The sequence below is a fragment of the Athene noctua genome, chromosome 1, assembly GCF_965140245.1.
Source record: "Athene noctua chromosome 1, bAthNoc1.hap1.1, whole genome shotgun sequence".
NCBI classification, from domain to species: domain Eukaryota; kingdom Metazoa; phylum Chordata; class Aves; order Strigiformes; family Strigidae; genus Athene; species Athene noctua.
In genome coordinates, this window is record NC_134037.1 from 58,681,256 (window position 1) to 58,699,141 (window position 17,886).

At 37.2% G+C, this 17,886-nt stretch overlaps 1 long non-coding RNA gene across 1 annotated transcript in view; it reads left to right on the forward strand.

Annotated features, from left to right (window-relative positions):
• Positions 1-4,295: 4,295 nt before the first annotated feature.
• Positions 4,296-17,886, forward strand: part of LOC141968735 (uncharacterized) — a 51,751-nt gene continuing 38,160 nt past the window's right edge. The window contains exon 1 of the long non-coding RNA XR_012634920.1: positions 4,296-4,451. This is a non-coding gene — a long non-coding RNA (uncharacterized LOC141968735). The remainder of the gene's footprint in view (positions 4,452-17,886) is intronic.

Below are 17,886 nucleotides of genomic sequence, written 5' to 3' on the forward strand. Positions count from 1 at the left end.
TCCCACCTGTCCAGCGAGGGTAGCTGGGGGACACAGGGACAGGCCAGACCGAGCCAATTGCCCACAGCTGGACAGGGCTGTGGGCAACTGAAGGCTGGTCCTGCTGCAGCATCGCTGGGGCAGGGGCTTGACAGTGCCAGGATTGAGGGAAGCTTGAGGAGCTGAAAAGGGCTCCTGGGCTGTGGGCATGTTAGGAGAGGCCCCAAAAGGGTGGGCAGGGACAGTCAGGGCTGTGACTGCCTTCATGATCATGATACTGAGGCTTTGCTCTCCTTCTTTTAACAATTTGATTCTCTTTTACACTGCTCTGTAAAATAGTGAGATTTTTTAGTATAGATGAGTAGTTACTTAAAAAGATCAGTACATGACATTAAGTACCAAAAATACAGCTAGGACAAATGCCCTCAGGTTACAGCACTCCGCTCTTTCCCCCTTCTCCAGCCTGGAAGCATCATCTGTCATCTTTGCCTATCCCACCTCCTCCCACAGACACCACAGGGCTATGGGGACAACGAGGTACAGTACTAATGCAGAGCAGACTTTTGTTTTTTTCTGAACAGTTACCAAACAGGACAAATATAATCAGAGTGGACCATACAGACAGTCTTAAAACCTAGAAAACTGTTCTGTCTATAGGGAAGTATTGTATTAGGTGTATTCTCTTTTTTTTTTTTTTTCTTCCCACTGCACAGAATATTTGTAATTTGAACCTGAGGACACTCTGTACCTGTTTTCATAGCCCTGAGTGCCTCACAGGGAAGCATTTCATAAGCGTGAGCTCTATTCTTTTGAACTCCAAACATCTGCCTTAACATCTGCTTTTAATCAAAGTGAAACCAATGCCCTCCTTCAGTGGACAATGTGGTACAGATAAAAAAGGCCGATGGTGTATTGACTGCAAAGCCCTCAGCTTTCTTATTCCCCACTTCAGATCCTTTGCCAAAGAACCTTTGTTGCCATTTCAGTTTTTCAGCAACAACCCGAACTTAATGGTCAAAATTTCAAGGAAAGGTTGTATCCAAGTATATTCTTTGGGACTATTTTTTATCTTATTCTTCTTTTTCTACAAGCAACGTGCACAAGATTCTTTGAAAGAAAAAACTAAATTTTGTTCATGCCAGAATAAAATCTAATTTATTATCTCTGAAGAGACTGGACACTATTATTTAGTGCAGTATGTACTGGGGGGAGTTGACCACATAATTCCTGTTAACATTGAGAAATGCGTAACCAATTCAAAGTACACCAGTTTAAAAACACTCTGAATGTCCCAAATATACATATACATGGTGCTTCCAAATGCTGCATTACCTGAGGATATAAATATTTTCCTATACATAAGTGACAGCTTTTAAAATATTTATTTCTGCTACAAGAAGCATTTTTTGCAGTAAAACTAGGTTTCTTCTAACTCTGTTTAGCATAAATTGCTTATGCTGTTTGCATCACACAATAAACTATTTGAAAACATCAGATTTAAATCAATGAAAATGAGAGCATGGTCTGAATAATTGCTGAGCCATTTTCACATCATTGTCCATTGAAGACGATAAACTTCAGTTTTTATTTGCCAGCAAGGAAATCATAAGCAGTCTAGCTACAAAAAAACATTCCCCCCAACATTTGCATTGGTATATGAAATGCCAGCTGTTCTCCATAATTGTCTGTTTCAATAACATGGTTTCTGAGTATCAGATATATTTACAGATTCTTGAAAAAAAAAATCCTTAGTGAAGAACAATTATATCAGAAAAGGTAGGAATTTCTAACAGATTTTTTCATGGGTTAGACATTTTAATATTCCTAAAAACTCTGGCCTACCTGAAATAATATACTTAGTCCTGTGCAAGAACCTAGTCAAGCACACTTTAGTATTTAGAGAAAAGTTGAGCTTTCCTGTAGGATAAGGGTGGGAGACCAGACAACCAGTCTCTGCCTCTGCTAGTAAACTAAACTGCTTCAAGGCATGGGTCTGATCACTGTCTCGTGGTCAATAGATTGTTGTCACCAGCATGGCCCATAACCCACTTTGGCCAGCTAGCACCCTCCCAAGCAATGCCTGGACACAACTGAGGGTTTAGTACAGTCCAGTGACCATTCTCAACAGACAGTGTGAATACAGCTGTTCTGTAGGATATAAAATCTGAGGCTGTACATGAGCCATGCCAGCTGGCCTCAGTGCCAGAGAGGGGTCTTAGGCTTTTTTATTTACTACTGGAAATATAGTCCTAGAATCTATTCTGGGTTCTGCTGCTGACCTGCTCTCTAACCCCTCTGAGCTTCAGATTCTCCTGCTCTGCATAAGGGTCAGGTTAGTGACAAATGCTTCCCACTGTCAGATGCAAAAACACTGAGTTCTAGGCAGAATTAGATCCACTTTATTTTATAAAACAGTCTGTCAAACTAATAAGTTATGTCAGCAATATGACCCTGAAGAAAGTCATAAAAATATTATTTTTATAGTATAGGAAATCTGGACAATGATGAAATTATATTGAAGACAGACCGGGTAGTTTTCTGGGACATGTGTACCTAAGTGAGTCTAGTTTTTTAAAACCTTAATAATTACTATCAGATACTCCTAATTCATAGCAGACCAAAATAAATTTAAGGTCCTGATGATTGTTAAGTATCAGTGTTTCTCACTGTCACTGGTTGAAGACATTGCGCATCTGGCTGCAACACTGGTACATCTTTTAATTTTCAACTTGCAATACGTTATCCAGGATGACTGTGCACTGAGATGTGCTTCATATCCCCTTTCCTGACACACAAAAGGAGGTGTAGGATCAGAATTCATTGTAAATCAACCTGTATGACAACTTCCAAACCTTCTCTGGGAATTTTTAGGGAGAGCGCTAGTTGGTTCAGGCAAAAAGTAGGCCAAGGACCATTCAACAGCTCAATATAGACAATTGACTTTTAGCTTCTGTTCCAGTGCTCTGGCACTTTTAATTTACTAGTATGGATAGGTCCATTATGTGGAATGAATCACAGAAATGTTGTATTTGTTTCTTAGCATCAAAAGCCATACTGATATATCACAGAGATAATTCTCTACTCTTGTAACAATAGTGTTTCTGACAAGCCTCATAGACAGACATAACTAATTTGCTGCATTATCAGTAATTTCAAGATCTTTATCATGTTTGGTGTCTCTGCAATAGAGAAACTGTGTTAGTGAAAGTTTCTGATGTTTTGCTTTACTGAATTCAAACAGACGTTCTTCAGGTCAGTTCATAGTTTTAAAATAGTACGTAGTTAGCTGGCTTGTTGTTGGTAAATAGAAAAAGAAAAAACAAACAAAAATGTATTCTGCTATATTGAAATGTTATCATCTCCTAATGATTAGCTGGAAATATAATAATTTCTGTTTCCTATAAGGTGGGAAAGACTACTGCTAGATAAGCAGTTTTATGCACTGAGTTCTGCCCATAAGGCTTGATTCCTTTTAATTTGATGCTGAGCTGGTGTCAGAAGATATGTGAGATCAGTGGAAAAACTCCAATTAACATTAATAGACTTTAGTCTGTCAGGTCAAACACTGGCCTCACTGTTCCCGTTTACCATTGCTGCCAATTGAACCAAGAGTTCAGGCTAAAGCACTGGTTGCTCCCATGGGTTTACAGATGTCCTGCTAGAATCTGGTGGAAGTAGCTTTCTCTCAACTGTGGCTGCCAGGGGTATGATAGAATCCATTCTAGATTAACAAACTAGGTAGTTTTAGTAGTTTTACGAAAGCTGTATATTTGTCTCACTGCTCCAGCGTTATATTTAGATACTTGCCCTTCTATTTTTTACATTAATCTTTTATCTGGTTGGTTGACTGTTACCTTATTTTGACTCTTCTATCCTCTCCACTGCTGAGTTGTGAAGGCCGGCTTGAAAGGTAGTGCCAGTCTGACTGTGGCTCAGGATGTGATCACCTATTACTTGCAAATGAGTCAGCAGCGTTGGCTATGGAACACTGGGTGAAAACACATTGTTTTCTTTTTTCCCTTTCTCTTGTTGCTACACACAGAAAGAAAAAGGAGAGCTGATTCAGTCACAGTGGTTTGAAAATTTGACAATGACAAGAGATAATGCAGATTGCCTTTTATGTTGTGCTCTGTCCTAGAGCGTGATTTCCATTATGGAAAAGTCCTATAAAAGGCTAATGAAACTCAGTAGCTATAGATCATTATTTTATACTTTGTTTTCAGAATTACTTCTGCAGAAATCCATTTCAATTCTGTAGACCTTTATTGCTTTATCCTCTTAAAATTCTGTCCTTATTGCATTTCCAGGTTCTAATCTTTTGAAGATCAATTGAAATGTTCTGCAGATTTTTTTACTATATCTATCATACAGATCAGTTCACTAGAAAGAAATCAGTGCAAAATATGAAGAACCTGCAACTTCAGATGACAATGGAAACTGATAAATGAAGTTTATATTTTCCACTTCATTTTGTAAGTATTCACTCTGAATTCATTTGGTCTTTTTATTGCCTCTATTACTGCAACAACTTGATGCTTCACTATATATATATATATATATATATATATATATATATTAAGTTATGCTAAGAAGAAAGTGAGCCATAGGAAAAGGAAGAATTAAGGAGAGTTTTCTGGATGCTCTTCATGCTTATTTGAGCTTCTAGAGTTCCTTTGTCATCTCTTTAACTGAAAAAAAAAAAAAAAAACAAACCAAAAAACAAGGAGCACAGAGAGGTGAAACACCACCTTCCCTCCTTATCCCCTACTCCTATATTCCTGTCCAGAGTGCAAGATTTGGGGAAGTCTCACACAGAGGTAATTATTTTGTCTTAGGTTAGTTCCCAAAGGGCATATAATTTTGAAACAATAGCTCAAAGGATAATTAGTGGACCTGAATCTGATCTCACTTATTTATGTGTACACCCAGAACAATTCCCTTAAAGTCCACAGAGTTTCAGTGGATTCAGTAATTATCTAAATTGTTAGATAATTTAATTTCTACTGGGGAAGATTTCTAAAAACTCAAGGCAATCTATTTTAAAAGAGAGCAGAAAGACATTATTTCTCCTCAGTTCATGAAACCTGAATGAGTTTTCCTCTTTTTCTCCCTGATGCACAATATTGAAACTTCGTGCAACAAATAAAGTAGTTTTGTAATTCAGAGACAATGTGATATTAATGTTTTATGCAGAAGACAGTCCAGATAAAATTTCCCATTAGAGGATTGCACATGAAGGCAAATGTATCTTTCTTTCCAGTTATAATTTTTATTAGGCCTTGAAGAAAATCCAAGTACAAATATGTTAAACAATAACAATAATAGCATAGCAGGATAAATACTTTCTTGACAATGACCTTGCAGTTACATGCTTGTTGTTTATATCTTCAGCATCTTGAGTTGCATCACACTGACATCCTATCACAATCAGCCAATTTGCAATAGGCTTCGCTGCCATGTGTCTAATACCAACAAATGCTGAAGTGTGCAACAGAACCATTGCCATACAGTGACCACCTCCTCTTTTTCCATCATTGCACTTCTAACCCCACTTCAGAGGGCATAAAATGATCCCAAGGAAGTGCTCAATGTCTTACCATCTTCGAATGATCCTATAGCGTCTTGATTGTTAACTTTGTTAGGGGTTAACAAACTGTATCTTGGGGGCTGAAGACACTTTCCACTTCCATCAAAAGGATTTTGGGTTTTGATATCCTTCTTTCCTCTAATTTTTCTTGTTGTTTGTGCTGAACCTAGATTATTTACTTTCTATCCTTTTAAAATTAGGAGTGGATAAAAATAACACTCAAAGTTGCAAGGGACAAGGTCAAGGAAGCTCTTTCTGTTTACATTAAATATTTCACTTCATTTGGATAAAGGCTGTGCAATGTGAATTTTTATTGATGAGCTGTCAGTGATCAGGCAAAACAGATGTACTTGTGCTATTTGTGTGTTTGAAAGAAAGCAAGCAGAGCTGTTTCACCGTATTCATTGAGAGAAGTGAAATCTTGACAGAAGAATTGCAAATGATGTCAACATGCTGAAGATTCCTGTCATGGGCAAGTACTTTTCATATTCCCTCCTCATAACAGGAAGAAAAAAAAAACCACTTTTCTCTTGGTTATTATTATAATAAAATCTACTTGAAAAACTGGGAGGCATTTCCCAGGGCATTTTCAGAAATTTCGTTACTCTTGTTGAACTAGTCTGTAGTAAGAATGACAGATGAGAATAGACTTGATTTAAAATATTCTGAGCTGAAACTGGAAATTCAAAGCTCTTAACTTTGGGGTCCTATCACATCTAGTTTTCATGCCTGCCTATCCCAAGGTAGTGGAGGGGGAATGGAGCAAACAAAATAATTGAATGAAGCAGTTTTATTTACATCCCTAATGTTTTCACAGAGAACAGATAATTTTTTGTTTCATTTAACTCAAGCAGGTGAAGGTTGCACTAGGAACATGGCAGTTAAGGGATAGGCTACAGATGTTACTTTTGGCCTTAAGTAATATTTTACACAGAGCTGGAGAAACTAAGTCAAGTAACTTAAATGAGAAATTAACCTTTGTTATTCCTACTTTTATTATTCTTCACATTCGATGTGTATGGATGTCTTCCTCTGAGTGGCATTTATCTGTGCACAGAGGCCAGCAAAATTTAGTAAAGCATTCAGCTCTTATTGTAATGCTTTATAATGCAAGCACCATCAGTTTTGAATGGAGTGAACCAGATATGATACAGAGAGGGAATGTGAAGTTGCAGGCCTGCCGTCCTGATGTGTGATCAGGAACAAGGCATGCAATAAGAACAGCTACAGTCCCTTTTGTTCTCCATGTAAACACATATCAGTCAGTCCTAGCAACTATATGAAGCGTGAAATTTAGTTTTTCAGCCATTCCACAGTCACAGTTAATGTAAAAGCATTATTTACCCAAATGACAAAATATTGTTGCTGGTCTCTCACTACATAGTTTGCAGGATTTTAAAAATTTATTTTGTTTTCTAATAGAGAAAGAACTCAAAGAAATCTCAATAGAGTAAGATGGAAACATCTTTATTAGAACACCTCTGTGTATAAACATGCTTTGTATGTTCACACCACGTGAACAAACAAGCATCTCTACCACTCTTTGCAGAAAACAAAAACTGTCCAGTCACAATTAAAGGGAGTAAATCTCATTAATTCTAAGTAATTAAAAGACTTTTTTTCCCTAGAATTCATTCCTCTTCCAGTGATATGGTTTGTCATTAACTTACGCAGAAAAATTTGTTCTTAAATGCTTGTTCAAAGGTCTCATTAGCATTGTTTTTAAAATTGAAAAACACTGCTCTTTTCTAAACCGCGTGCCGCATGGATCTTTGGAGAAAAAATGTGCACATTTTTAACCTGCAGTGGTTCAGAATTATGGCAACTACAGTTTTCCTTCAGAAGTACTGGTTTCTGAGTCAATGCTTTTGGGAATATATTGTTTCAAAGTAGTTCATGGGATATAAATTTCAAAGGGATATATGAAAACCATACACTTCCGATTAACATTAATGGGGAGTTGTGTGGCTAAACACAGCTTTGAACATTCTGGTTAGGAGTTTATATCTTAGTGAGCTGCATATGGTTTCCCCACGCTAAGCAGATGGTGTTTTTATAGACTGCAGACGAGCCCTGCTGTGGATCAGCAGACACCATGTTGAATGTTTCTCTACTATATATTTCATAGGTAACTCCATTAGGAGAGAGAGACCTTTTCTCTATTAACTATCATATTTCATAGGTTTAGCTTATTAATTATACAGTAGAGCTATCTGTTATAATACAAGAAAATTCCTCATGCAAAATCAACAGTTCCTTGCTCACAGTAACTCTATCATGCACTGCCAAGTAGCCTAAATTACTATTGTGTGGCGTTCTTATCAGACTTGCAAACCACTGTGGAAAGTGCTCAGTTAGCTTTACTCACTAATTGCATTCTCAGTGAAAGATTTTACTGTTTGTTTGTGCCCCAGGTGATAAATGATGATACAGCATTACATAATTATAGCATGCATCATTTGAAACTGGGCATGGAATAATGGGAAACCATGCGATGCCGAGAGGAAAGATGATAATATCAATGTGATAAGATAGTACAAAATATTATTGCTTGAATAAGTGTATACAGTGAATTGACATTCACGTTTGCTAGCCATGAGCTGGAAGCTGTTATGAGTAAGTCCTAAACAACCTCAACTATATCATGTAAATGGTATATTAGACTTAACATTATTAATTACCTATTCTTGCCTGCTAGATAACTAAACAAATAATCTTTTTGAAATATGATTTAATCAATATATCTTTTTCTTTTTGAGGATCACTAAAATGCAGAAAGGCAACGCATCTCCCGGTTAGGTGTCCATTTACATGATTAGGATAACAATTAGCACTAGAAGGATTCCACGGGACTTAAAAAAAATATCACAGATCTTCTTTCTCCTCATACCTCTGCAGGTGTTCAAAGAATCCAACTTATTTTATTCCAGATATTAGTCTTGCCAACTAATTGTTTTTATAACAATAGCTTATGCAGAGCGTGAGAAACTGGGCTTTTACATTTTCACTGCCTGTGTCTCAATCCAGAACTCAGCAGAGATCCAAGGTATGTAATAATGCTCTGGTATTATAATGAATAAACTACAAGCTCAGTAATATATGATAATGCATAACATAAAGCTGAATTTAATACCTCATATTTTTACCACTGCATGCAAGGGGACAACAGTGGTACAGCTTTGCAAGAAGAAAAAGTTTAAAGAATACATTTTTCTGCTCTGACCATATTTTGCTTACTGGTCCACATGGATAAAGTTGGTTGTCTGAAGTGCTTACAAACTCTTCAAAAGTGATAGAGCTGCACGCAGTTTACCTCCAACACCAGAACTAGTTCAGCTTTTCTAATTTGCTGGAATGACGAAAAAATGGACAAAGTAGTTTCACCAGTCTGGTGTTCCTTTCTGATGGAAATCAATTAAAGTATTTGCATTAGAATCAGTGACCTGTGGATCAATCTTCAAAGATGGCATTTTTACAAATCATCCCAAGCAAACTAAATCATGACTTTGGATCAGAACATCACTGAGGTCAGGATTTAAAATTTGGCTTTGTAGTGGAATCTTAGCTCATATCTAATCATATATCCCATCATAAAAATGTGACTTTCATTGGTAAAACATTTGTATTAGTTACATCTGGAAAAACAAAATTTTCACCCACCAAGTAGTACTGGTCTTATGATTCTATGCATTATATCAGATTCAGAAAGTGTCATTGTTTTAATAACTTTTTGTTCTCCTAACATTGTAATTTTTCAGTTTAAGCATCAATGAAAAGTATCACAACCAAAATATGCTTTTCAGAATGTTCTTTTTTATAGGTCAGAAAAAGTTATTGGAAATATAGTTTTATCAAAACATAATTTTTTATCGCATATTTTACCCAGAAATATTGCTGAGAATTATCTTGAGCACATAAGTAATATAACCACCATTTTTTATCCACTGGCATTTTTTATTATGCAGCTTCTGTAGAAATCTCTTGAAATACCACTGTGAAATGGAACATTCAGTTTTTAAAAAGCAGAAAGAATATAACACTGCAAAATAAAATGTTTAATTTGCTAGACAAAATTTTCATCTACATTTTTAATTCTTAGATCTTGCCTAATCTACAAGAAAAACAAAACAAAACAAAAAAAAGGGAAGTTTACCTTTTTAAATTTTTGCAAACTGAGAGCTTAAAATATCTTATTACCTCAAACTGATAATTCTACTCATAGCCCAAAGAAGAATAGACTCTAATGCACAAAGAAAAAAAAAAATCAGAAAATATTCAGCTTGTTTCCCTATTCATTCAATAACCGTTTATTGTGTCACTAGCAGGCAAAGACAAGTGAGCAATATATTTCCTAGCCATTAGTACAATATTCATGTTCATGACACCCTTTTAAAATAGCACTATGTTAATATATAGTTATGAAGGTAGTTAACGATACAATCAACATAACTTTTCCTCAGTCCACAAAAGCCTCAGAAATTAGGCAATATATTCCTAATATAACAAGATACTCAATTACAGCCTTGTTTTGTCATTTGTTCAGTTTAGTTTACATTAATAAATCTCCTAAAATAAGGAGGTGCATATTTTTGAAACTTATTCCTAATAAAATGGACCTTGCATCTCCTTCATGTTCATTCATAGATGCTAACTTTCCAAATTTGTTTTAGCTTTGGCATCTGATAAGGAACAGATTGCTCTGTGGTAGCAACTATTTCTGATAAACAATGAAGAAATGGACAAGAAGATGCTACTATCAAATTCTGAATATGAAATAGCAGCTAGAGGTCTAGAGTCTGGAGAGGTTTAGCCAGCTGTGTTGATTAAAACACCTCTAAGAAAACCAGTGTCACTGATGTACACAGCTCTTTGCTCCTTTAGGAACATCTGTCTTTCAGAAGAAAAGCATAGCAGGTTAAAACTCCTGATTAATTCTCTTCCTTATATTCACATGGTAAGCTCTCCTACAATTCTGGTAGAACTTTCCTAATTATTTCCCACAGTTACCCTATTGTTCCTTATTCAGACAAACATCTTTCTTTTATTGTTTGCTAACGGGGCATTTCCTGCAGGCAGATTATAAAAGATCAGACAAAATTATGTATCCTGCATAGAATACTCATTGGATGTGTGAGACTGAGCATGAATAAAGTTCAGTGCAAACAAAGATTTAAAAACTGAAATAGCTAAGATGCCATTGGGAAACACTTGGTCATCAGCGGAAAAATTTGAAGTGCCCAGAGTGTATCTATTCATCTTGCAACACAGACAACATGCAGTTGGAGCAGTATGGAATATTTTCTTTCTAATCTTTAAAATGAAATCAGACAGTTCAATGGTTGGATGGTTTGTTCTCTGACTGGGCAACAGAAATTTATTCACTGTGGGAAGGGACTTCTTTCATCAATCCACCCTGACAGCTCAGTGATGCAAAAATATATTTCCAATGTGAGACCAAACAGTTTACAGGTAAATTATGCAAAACAGATGAAGTATACTCTACTGTCAGTCCCTTGCTTTGTATTTATTGCTCTATGTGGATGAAAGCTGAACAGAAACAATTGTTTGGAATTATAGTAAATCTGCTTCTTAGTATGACAATATGCAATAGTTTTTATGACTTCCATATGATTTGGAGGTGAATACCAGCTTTAGCTATTGCATTTATACATTAATACACAAGGAGTAACTTCTAACAGTGGAAGAATTTGACTGATTATTTAAGTCCCAAAATCCAGCTGCTCAGTACACTGGGCAGTACACTTTGTAGTCATACCCAAAAAGTAAATTATAGAGCGACTATAAATATCACATCTATAAAAATCGTTTCAACAGCTGGTGCCATCTTAGGGTTTTACCTGGAAATGTTGTAGCACGGTGGCTTAAAAAACCACTTAGGGCAGAAGACATTTCATTACTGGTTTTATAAAAAGTTTCAATAAAAATATTGTGGCTTTCTGTTTAAACATCTCATGCAGAGCAGTGAAACCAAAGATAACAATGTTGAGTTCCTGGTGAGAGACAGGAAGTGAAAAATCAACACTAAATAGAATTGGGAGAAAACTAGTTTTACTGTCCAGACAGACACAAAATGTAAACAAATAGTTTAAATTGTGGAGTGCATATTAGACAGTAGAACATGTTTTTATTCGATACTATTCTGTACTGATTAACACAATGATCTTTTAACATACTCTTTTTCCAGTATCTCTTTTTACAACCATTAACACCTCAGGATTAAGAAATCCCTTTTTCAAATGTTTTGTTTTGTCAAAGGTGATAGATCGGATGCAGTGCCATAAAGATTTTATCTCCTGATCTTTAGAACAGTAATGTTATTGTTTAGGCAAACCTTAAAGTTAAGCCTTAGCATTAGAGAGTAACACAGATCTATCCCATCCCAGAAAGCTGGTGCCTGGAGGTACACATTCCTTGTTAACTAGTTGAAAGTTATGTGAAATTAGTCAGCTTTGCCAAATAACATTCACAAAACAAAGCACCCTATTTTTTCAAATGCCCATGCCATAGTGCTTAAAAAAGAATAAAGAATAAGAACTCAGGTGTTCTTCATGACTCAGCAGTGAGAAGACAAACTGGCATAGAAAAACTTGTCCTCTTTCCTAGAAAATGTTTTATTTCCAGTTTCTGTAGGACAACAGTTTCAGTGGATTTCAGTGGAAGTTTAATCAGTGAGCAGTTCTGACAGGGTGTTTCTTGACAGGAAATGCCAGTTAATAGGGACTGAAGTGTTAGTATTAGGGATGCTCAGCACTAGATTTAGGTATTGTGGTCTAACCTAACCCACTTGTCCTTACCTCTTCCTACCCTGTGCTCAGATGAGTTGGGTTTTGGAGCCTGTCTCCTTCCGATGCAGTTCATTTTTACACAGTGAAACAGCTTTATCAGAAAGGAGTGAAAAAGTTACACTGTGGTATAACCAAGTGCTTACCATCTTGCCCCAATTGTCAGGGAGGTAGAGAATGGCTCAATCCCTCTTTGAAACAGGCAAAGTAGAAGGAAGATATGCCTTTCGCTTTTGAAGTGAGTGCTTTCAGGTAGTTTGAAACCTTCAACTCTAGTTTTCATGACAGACTCCATCGTACCTAAGGTTCTTCTTCATGCAGAAATTGTACCTTCTCCATTCTTCAGCAGAAGCTGATACCTCTTTGCTTGCCCATACATGCTTGTTTCTGCACTTACTGCTCTGCTATCAGACTGATAAGTAAGCAAATTCTTATTACACCAATCTTCTCCTTCCAATCTGCTCCCAAGCAATCTCATTTAACATGCTTATCTATTATCAGCTTTTATTTTTATTTCATTCTGAACCTATGCAACATCATCCCAGAACAATGAAGCTCTCCTGGAACTAGGAGTGCTGGGAACTGGATACATTGTCATCTCACCTAGTTGTTATCTCTACAAAAGAGCCATGCTATGAAAACAGTACCTTGTTCAGGCATCAAATTTGTAAGTTCTGGTCTGCCCCATGGGACTACTCTGCACCTGCCTTACTGTCTTAATCTATTTTAACCTAGACAACCCTGATTCAGTCTCAGCTGTTACCAGGTCAGCTCTTGGCTGTGCTCAAACTTCTGACATTTCCATTAGTAGTTACTCTTTATGTAACTAAATCTTGATTCTAAAAATGAAGATAATAAATAATCCTTTATATATCCAGGTTTTTGTGCTTTTAACTAGGTTCAGGCAATGAGGGGCAGACATTGAGCTCATCTGGGCTCTTTATTTCAAATAAGAAAGTCAAGCAGAAGGTACTGGAATACTCTTCTTTTTAGTGTCTGCTACTGCAAGAAAATGGATGCACAGCAGGTTGTTCCTGATGCCAGTAAACTCAAGAAGACAGGAACAATCTACGCTAATAAGTTTTAGCATGTCCAGGAATGCTTCCCTGCATTAAAATGATATCACTCATGTACATGAAATGCTAAATTATTATGTGACACAAATCTATCCTCTTTGTGCTAATATTTTCCTAGTATAATTTCCTTTGTTTGAAGTCAGAACACAGCAGGGGCAGTCTCCAATATGAAATGTGCACAACGTCACCCTGTTCTGGGAGTTAAGACAGCTTCCACTAGCAGAAATACAGGTGATTCCATGACTGTTGGCCTCACTGCTGTGCAACACTTCCAGTCTTTATTAGAATACATGTAGCTATATTTACTGCACCTATATGAACTGGAAAAAAAAAAAAAAAAAAAAAAAAAGAGGAAACTGGAAAAAGAAAAAATTATGTAATGCAAAAATCAGAGACAGAAATACACCTGTCTTTTGTGTTGATTGAGATATGGGAAGGGAGAATAGAAAAGAGTAAGTCCAAGACTTAAGAACTCCCAGTAAATCTTGATTCCCATCTATAAGAAGTTCTGATCAAGGAGCAATGCACATTGGTTCATCTGCTGTCATAAAAATACAGAATCATAGAATAATTGTTATTGGAAGGAACCTATGAAATTACCTGATTGAATTCCAAAATGAAAATAGGGGCAACTTAGATGAGGTAGCTCAGGGCCTTGTCCAGCCAATTTTTGAATATTTACAATGATGGAGATTCCAGAACCTCACTAGACAATGGTTCAAATCAATATTAGACCATCCTCATAGTGATTTTTTTCCTTCTAAATGTAATTTCCCTTGTTGCAACTTGTGTCCACTGACTCTCATCCTTTCACTGTGCACCTCTGAGAAGAGTTTGGCTCCATCATGTCTCACACTCTCCCAGCTGGAAATAACAAGAAGATCTACCCTGAGCCTTTTCTTCCTAACATTGAACAAACCCAGCTCTCTCAACCCCATCATGTATGTCCTGTGCTCCAGTCCCCAAATTATCCTCTGCATTTGTTCCAGTATGTCAGTGTTTCTTTCTTTTTTATTTTCTTTTTTTTTTAATTTTCTTTTTTGTACGGAGAAGCTCTAAACAGAATCACATAAATAATGGCTGAGGTTGTAAGCCACCTCTGGAGATAGTCTAGTCTAGTCAAACCCCCTGCTCAGAGCAGGTCACCTAGAACAGTTTTCTCAGGCCATGTCCAGTCAGAGTTTGAATAACTCCAAGGATGGAGATACCACAACCTTTCTTGGCAACCTCTATGCCAACTGCCTCTTTACCTTCCACTGGGCACTACTGAGAAGAAATGTCTCTCTATTTTCTTTACCATCCCACATCAGGTACTCATACACATTGATCAGATCCATTGGAACCTCCTTTTCTCCCATCTAAACAATCCCATGTCTCTCAATGTCTCTTCATATATGAGGTGATTCATCCAGTCCCTTAAACATCTTTAAAACTCTTCTCTGGACTCTTTCCAATACACCAGAACTGGACCCAGAACTTCAGATGCGTTTTGCCAGTGCTTAGTAGAGGGAAAGGATCGCTTGCTGGTGATGGCCTTCCTAAATGCAGCCCAAGATGCTGTTGGCTGCCTCTGCCACAAGGGCGCATTGCTGGCTCATGGTCAACTTGTCCAAGAGGACCCTCAAGGCCTTTTCTGCAAAGCTGCTTTCTATAGTCTGTCTGTCCCCAGACTGGCTTGCTATATGAGGTTATACCTCTCCAGCTGCAGGACTTTACATTTCCTGTTGTTGAATTTCATGAGATTCCTGTCAGCCCATTAATTTCTTCAACCTGTTTGAGGTTCCTCTGAATTGCAGACCTGCCCTCCTGTGCATTGACCATTTCCCCCAATTTGATATAATCCATGAATGTTCTGAGGGTACATATTGAGCAATCTGCAAATACTATAAGCAACCACTCCCTTTCTTGGAAGTCTGTAGTTTGATATTGTCCTTAGCTACCAAGGGCCAGAGGCAACACAGGTGGGTCACAACTTAACATTAAATGGGTCATAAGGAAGTATAGGTAGGTAACTCTTAATCGCTTTTGTCACTTCCCTGTTTAATTTTAATGTTCCTCAAGAGATTGACATTAGAGATTTTGCCCCTGCACATGTCAATAATGTTGAGTGCTGACAGGTAGAGATTGCAGACTCAGCACCCAAGCTTGATCAGTATCTACAAATTATGTGCTACTCTGCCATGTCTCATGTAGGACTTGATCTAACACTGTCTTCTGGAGAAGAATCACTACAGATACCATTGTCACTATCACTTTACATGAGCTTATCAGTAGAAATGATGATGTTACCTGTCCTTCTTATAGAATAACCCCATGGACATGTCAGTCACCTCTGAGAAGAGGGTCTGGGGTTCTGCACCCACATTACCCAGAAGAGCTCAAGTCCATCTCAAACTGAGTGCCATGTTGAATCTCACCTATTATGTGAAACAAGCATTCAAGAGTCATTGAGCTGGTTGGGGAAAAAAAAAAAAAAAAAAGTGATTTCCTGTTTGCCAAAGAAAATGAAATTGTGAAAGTCATTATGGAGACAACTGAATTTTTTAAACTAGGAATACTCTACTGACTGAAATAATGCATAGGACAGGTACAGCATGAAGTCTGGCTGTAGGTTAAAGAAAGATCACTACCTCATGCTGCTACTTCAGACTGTAGAGAATGTGTGTTGGATTCCTTAGCACAGGATTCTCTATAGAAGGAGACAGCGGACATTAAAAGAATAAGTACACAAAAAACATTGTTCTTTGTGCTGCTCAGATCTAATTGTGATGGAGGAATGTGGTTTTCAAAGTCTGAAGGAAGAGTCATGAAAAAAGAATCCCTGGTTATGAAACCAGTATGGCAAGGGAAAAAATCAGCTAAAAGAATCAGCTCAGAGTTTTGTCTGTATTGAACTTGGTGATATTCTTAGCACTTTGTAATACTGTTGCAACCAGAATCTCTGAACAGTATTTACAGTATCATAGTTAGCATAACAAGGAGGAAGAACCAAATACTGAAAAGTATTTTTGGCAGACACATGGGGAAAAAAAAGACTAAAGAAACAGTGATCACAAACAATGGAATGTAAGTCTACATATATGGCTTGCATATGCATCATTGGTTGATTTTTATATCCTCAACTCATACCTAAAACCCAGAAAAGGAAAAAGTCTTAATAGATCTTGGGGGTTTTAAGTCTGGAGTACCTACAGTACCTACATGAAAGCAATGAGTAAGCTCAGAAATCCACTAAAGTTGTTAAAGAAATTATTTAATCACAATTTACAGGTCAGTTGGTCATCTGTGGGGAAAAAAAGGAAAGGGAAAGGGGAAGGGGAAGGGGAAGGGAAAGGGAAAGAGGAAGGGAAAGGGAAAGGGGAAGGGGAAGGGGAAGGGAAAGGGAAAGAGGAAGGGAAAGGGAAAGGGGAAGGGGAAGGGGAAGGGAAAGGGGAAGGGGAAGGGAAAGGGGAAGGGAAAGGGGAAGGGGAAGGGAAAGGGGAAGGGAAAGGGGAAGGGGAAGGGAAAGGGGAAGGGGAAGGGGAAGGGAAAGAGAAAGAGAAAGAGAAAGAGAAAGAGAGAAAGAGAAAGAGAAAGAGAAAGAGAAAGAGAAAGAGAAAGAGAAAGAGAAAGAGAAAGAGAAAGAGAAAGAGAAAGAGAAAGAGAAAGAGAAAGAGAAAGAGAAAGAGAACGAGAAAGAAAAAGAGAAAGAAAAAGAGAAAGGAAGAGAAAGAAAAAGAAAAAGAAAAAGAAAAAGAAAAAGAAAAAGAAAAAGAAAAAGAAAAAGAAAAAGAAAAAGAAAAAGAAAAAGAAAAAGAAAAAGAAAAAGAAAAAGAAAAAGAAAAAGAAAAAGAAAAAGAAAAAGAAAAAGAAAAAGAAAAAGAAAAAGAAAAAGAAAAAGAAAAAGAAAAAGAAAAAGAAAAAGAAAAAGAAAAAAGCAGTGCATGGCAAAAAGAAAAGAAAGGAAAAATAACAGAATTAAAGTGTCACTCTTCCATATTACAGCACCAGGCAATTCTCTTTATTCTCAGAAAAAGATGCGTTCAAAGGTCATCTGGTATTAAACTTGAACATTAATGATCTTACTGCTTATTCCAAGGAGTCTGATGACTGGGCAACAGGCCAGGGCATCTTAGCCAGTAAAATATCTCAATTAGCTGCAAACTCTTTGCCAAGTTACTCAGACACATAATATGTCTCCCTCTAATTTCTTCTTGATCTCATTCGGTCAAATACCTTTTGGAATTCAACAAATAGGACTAGACAGAGACACTGTTGAACATCTTTATCAACTACATGGACAGTGGATTGAGTGCACCTTCAGTAAGTTTGCCGATGACACCAAGCTGTGTGGTGCGGGTGACACACTGGAGGGAAGGGAGATGCCATCCAGAGGGACCTGGACAGGCTGGAGAGGGGGGCCTGTGCAAACCCCATGAAGGTCAACAGGGCCAAGTGCAAG